The following is a 6,000-nucleotide window of genomic DNA, read 5'->3' as shown; positions in this document are numbered from 1 at the left end:
TGCTTAAATTGTTTATGTATTATGCTTGTATAACCTAGATTGATGCTATTTAACATGATTAGAAGCCTTAAACTTCAAATTTTGAGTAATCTAGGGTTTGTGTTCTTGAGCAAATTTGGGGCTTTTTAATATAAACAGGTTATGGCCGATTTTTGTCATGAATTGTTGCTAAATTAAGTAGTGTAACATGTTTAGGTAGTTAAATGATCCAAACTTTGAGCCTAAGCATGATTTTGAGAATTAAAGTGGACTTTTTCAAGTCTAAAATTCATGAACTTGATTTTTGAGAGATAATGTCATTCGAAACTTGTTTAATTGCTAGTAATGATTATTTTGACATGTTATTTGAGTTGAATGCTTATGAACTTGGCGAACATTTTCGTATATGCTTATTTGAAAAAGTGTAGATTTGATGAAAATATGAAAATGAGCTTAAGTTTGATATAAATTGATCATGTCATTGTAATTATTTTGATTGATGATTTTGCTGACACTAATGCATATTTGGATGCACAAAAATTGTGTTTGATGTGTTTTGCAGACTGAAAGGGGTGAATCTTCATCCCAAGCTCGCAATGCTCCTGCTGAGAATGCGGAACAACAGGAGGTGGATAACTACTACAAACAAGATATACCTCATCCAGTCATAACATTTTCTGATATGCACTTGGAAGATTTGCACCCGGACCTGAGATTTGACAGACTTTGGATAGATTATCCAAAATACCAAAGGGGTTTGCATACTCTTCATTCTAAAGCTGTTGAGGTACCTAGGGTCATAGAATGGTGACCATTAGAAGCTGTAGAATTGGCCGGGCCAATTAGGGAATTACTTGCACAGAGGTATGGTAATTCTACTTTTAACGATTGGGTACGGTTATTCAACATGCGTAGACCTGTATATAAAGTATGGTGTGAAGAATTGTTGTGTAGTATAGAATTAAATGATCGGGTAGCTAGTTTAACCGATCAATCTTTTATTAGATTTTTGTTAGGAGGTTCGATGCGCCACATGTCTTTACTAGACATGGCTCAGGCTTTACGTATATATACGCCTGAGGAGTTAGCATCTGCCGATTGTAGAGGGTTGATACTAAATGGTAGAAAGATAGACGAAAATTTTGATACGCATGGTGTATGGAGTCAAATGACTAGCCATCACCGATTTAAAGGGGGAATTACTATTATTTGGATATAGATAGAGCTGAATTAAGAGTAATTCATAGGTTTTTAGCTAATTCGATTACACAACGAGGTAAGAACAAAGAAAAGGTAAATGAACAGGATTTGTTTTACCACATGTGTATTCGAGACCCACAAAGCGCTGTAAGTATACTTTATTGTGTGGGTTATTATTTATCAGCTATGGTTAGGGGGATGAGACCGCATAGCATAATAGGAGGTGGTATATTTATTACTTTGATTGCTGAATATCTCGGTGTGGATGTAAGTCGGGGGGGATTACTAATCGAAGAACCAGAACCCCGAGATACAATAGGTTTAAATGTATACCATGGTGCGAAAGTTTTGAAGAGGCGAAATAACGCCGCAGTACGATATAATGGTAGACATCCACAGGTTGAGAGAAACCAACATCAAGGTAATGTAGGAGGGGGGAATGAAATGGCAGAAATGCAAAGGTTTATAGCTTCACAAGAGTACGAAAATGCTAGACATAGAGCATTTGAAGATTGGCAAGTTCATCAAAACCAAATCATAGCTTATTGCCAACATATAGGTAGAAACTATATTCCTACTCAATCGCCCGTATTCCCTCCCTGGTCTATAGAGATTCAACTACCGTATCCTACGTATAACCCAACCGAAGCATTTTATAACACCTATGGTTATGCATGGAACCCCTACTGGTATCAGTATCATCCCTAGTCTACTTAGTTTTTTATTTATTTTATTATTTGTAATGTTAATACATTTAATACTTATGTTGGATTTGTAATAGTTTTATAATTTTCTAAATTTTATTATTAGATTTTAATAATTTTTGAATGTGGGGTAATATACCAAACTTCAAAAAATATGTATATATGTTTGCAGTTTATCTTATGTACACAACAGGGTAAAACAACGTATTTTCAAAGACTGGCATTAAGTTCAGCAAAAGCAACTAATTTTGACGACAAGATGCAAAATATATGTGAAATAACAACAAGACGGAATGAACAAATGATATGCACCATTTATCATTCAGCAAGCAAACACAAATATGTTTGGAAACTTTGGTAAAACTTAATCATTTTCACACAAATCACCCTCAATAATTTAAATTGTTACTGATTTCTTGCAAATGAGGGCATTGCAAGATCTTAAGTGTGGGAAGAGGTTAAATTCTTTCGGATTTTAAAATTTTTACTTTATACACTTGGTTACCATTAAAAATACTAGTAAAGCAGTAGTTGTATTAGAATCTAGTGCTCTCTGATAATAAAGAACAGCCCTAGTCTTATATACTGACTACCCAATTCTAGTAAAATTTTTCAAAATTTTCAATTAAATGAACTCAAAATCATGTTTATACATATTTATGAACGATAAAACTAGGTGTTGTAGTGACCCGAACTTTTCCATGTTTATATATATTAATTGAGATTGATATTTACATGATTAAATGTTTCCAACATGTTAAGCAATCAAACTTATTAAGACTTGATTAATTGAAATATGTTTCATATAGACAATTGACCACCCAAGTTGACCGGTGATTCACGAACGTTAAAACTTGTAAAAACTATATGATGACATATATATGGATATATATAGTTAACATGATACTATGATAAGTAAACATATCATTAAGTATATTAACAATGAAGTACATATGTAAAAACAAGACTACTAACTTAATGATTTTTAAACGAGACATATATGTAACGATTATCGTTGTAAAGACATTTAATGTATATATATCATATTAAGAGATATTCATACATGATAATATCATGATAATATCATGATAATATAATAATTTAAAATCTCATTTGATATTATAAACATTGGGTTAACAACATTTAACAAGATCGTTAACCTAAAGGTTTCAAAACAACACTTACATGTAACGACTAACGATGACTTAACGACTCAGTTAAAATGTATATACATGTAGTGTTTTAATATGTATTTATACACTTTTGAAAGACTTCAATACACTTATCAAAATACATCTACTTAACAAAAATGCTTACAATTACATCCTCGTTCAGTTTCATCAACAATTCTACTCGTATGCACCCGTATTGGTACTCGTACAATACACAGCTTTTAGATGTATGTACTATTGGTATATACACTCCAATGATCAGCTCTTAGCAGCCCATGTGAGTCACCTAACACATGTGGGAACCATCATTTGGCAACTAGCATGAAATATCTCATAAAATTACAAAAATATGAGTAATCATTCATGACTTATTTACATGAAAACAAAATTACATATCCTTTATATCTAATCCATACACCAACGACCAAAAACACCTACAAACACTTTCATTCTTCAATTTTCTTCATCTAATTGATCTCTCTCAATTTCTATCTTCAAGTTCTAAGTGTTCTTCATAAATTCTACAAGTTCTAGTTACATAAAATCAAGAATACTTTCAAGTTTGCTAGCTCACTTCCAATCTTGTAAGGTGATCATCCAACCTCAAGAAATCTTTGTTTCTTACAATAGGTTATCATTCTAATACAAGGTAATAATCATATTCAAACTTTGGTTCAATTTCTATAACTATAACAATCTTATTTCAAGTGATGATCTTACTTGAACTTGTTTTCGTGTCATGATTCTGCTTCAAGAACTTCGAGCCATCCAAGGATCCGTTGAAGCTAGATCCATTTTTCTCTTTTCCAGTAGGTTTATCCAAGGAACTTAAGGTAGTAATTATGTTCATAACATCATTCGATTCATACATATAAAGCTATCTTATTCGAAGGTTTAAACTTGTAATCACTAGAACATAGTTTAGTTAATTCTAAACTTGTTCGCAAACAATAGTTAATCCTTCTAACTTGACTTTTAAAATCAACTAAACACATGTTCTATATCTATATGATATGCTAACTTAATGATTTAAAACCTGGAAACACGAAAAACACCGTAAAACCGGATTTACGCCGTCGTAGTAACACCGCGGGCTGTTTTGGGTTAGTTAATTAAAAACTATGATAAACTTTGATTTAAAAGTTGTTATTCTGAGAAAATGATTTTTATTATGAACATGAAACTATATCCAAAAATTATGGTTAAACTCAAAGTGGAAGTATGTTTTCTAAAATGGTCATCTAGACGTCGTTCTTTCGACTGAAATGACTACCTTTACAAAAACGACTTGTAACTTATTTTTCTGACTATAAACCTATACTTTTTCTGTTTAGATTCATAAAATAGAGTTCAATATGAAACCATAGCAATTTGATTCACTCAAAACGGATTTAAAATGAAAAAGTTATGGGTAAAACAAGATTGGATAATTTTTCTCATTTTAGCTACGTAAAAATTGGTAACAAATCTATTCCAACCATAACTTAATCAACTTGTATTGTATATTATGTAATCTTGAGATACCATAGACACGTATACAATGTTTCGACCTATCATGTCGACACATCTATATATATTTTGGAACAACCATAGACACTCTATATGTGAATGTTGGAGTTAGCTATACAGGGTTGAGGTTGATTCCAAAATATATATAGTTTGAGTTGTGATCAATACTGAGATACGTATACACTGGGTCGTGGATTGATTCAAGATAATATTTATCGATTTATTTCTGTACATCTAACTGTGGACAACTAGTTGTAGGTTACTAACGAGGACAGCTGACTTAATAAACTTAAAACATCAAAATATATTAAAAGTGTTGTAAATATATTTTGAACATACTTTGATATATATGTATATATTGTTATAGGTTCGTGAATCAACCAGTGGCCAAGTCTTACTTCCCGACGAAGTAAAAATCTGTGAAAGTGAGTTATAGTCCCACTTTTAAAATCTAATATTTTTGGGATGAGAATACATGCAGGTTTTATAAATGATTTACAAAATAGACACAAGTACGTGAAACTACATTCTATGGTTGAATTATCGAAATCGAATATGCCTCTTTTTATTAAGTCTGGTAATCTAAGAATTAGGGAATAGACACCCTAATTGACGCGAATCCTAAAGATAGATCTATTGGGCTTAACAAACCCCATTCAAAGTACCGGATGCTTTAGTACTTCGAAATTTATATCATATCCGAAGGGTGTCCCGGAATGATGGGGATATTCTTATATATGCATCTTGTTAATGTCGGTTACCAGGTGTTCACCATATGAATGATTTTTATCTCTATGTATGGGATGTGTATTGAAATATGAAATCTTGTGGTCTATTATTATGATTTGATATATATAGGTTAAACCTATAACTCACCAACATTTTTGTTGACGTTTTAAGCATGTTTATTCTCAGGTGATTATTAAGAGCTTCCGCTGTCGCATACTTAAATAAGGACGAGATTTGGAGTCCATGCTTGTATGATATTGTGTAAAAACTGCATTCAAGAAACTTATTTTGTTGTAACATATTTGTATTGTAAACCATTATGTAATGGTCGTGTGTAAACAGGATATTTTAGATTATCATTATTTGATAATCTACGTAAAGCTTTTTAAACCTTTATTGATGAAATAAAGGTTATTGTTTGTTTTAAAAATGAATGCAGTCTTTGAAAAACGTCTCATATAGAGGTCAAAACCTCGCAACGAAATCAATTAATATGGAACGTTTTTAATCAATAAGAACGGGACATTTCAGTTGGTATCAGAGCGTTGGTCTTAGAGAACCAGAAAATTTGCATTAGTGTGTCTTATCGAGTTTGTTAGGATGCATTAGTGAGTCTGGACTTCGATCGTGTTTTCTTTAAAAATGATTGCTTAACATTTTTGTTGGAAACTATATATTTTTAACATATGAATATTATGTGATATATT

The sequence above is a fragment of the Rutidosis leptorrhynchoides genome, chromosome 2 (assembly GCF_046630445.1).
Source record: "Rutidosis leptorrhynchoides isolate AG116_Rl617_1_P2 chromosome 2, CSIRO_AGI_Rlap_v1, whole genome shotgun sequence".
NCBI lineage: Eukaryota > Viridiplantae > Streptophyta > Magnoliopsida > Asterales > Asteraceae > Rutidosis > Rutidosis leptorrhynchoides.
This window is presented reverse-complemented; position numbering follows the sequence as displayed.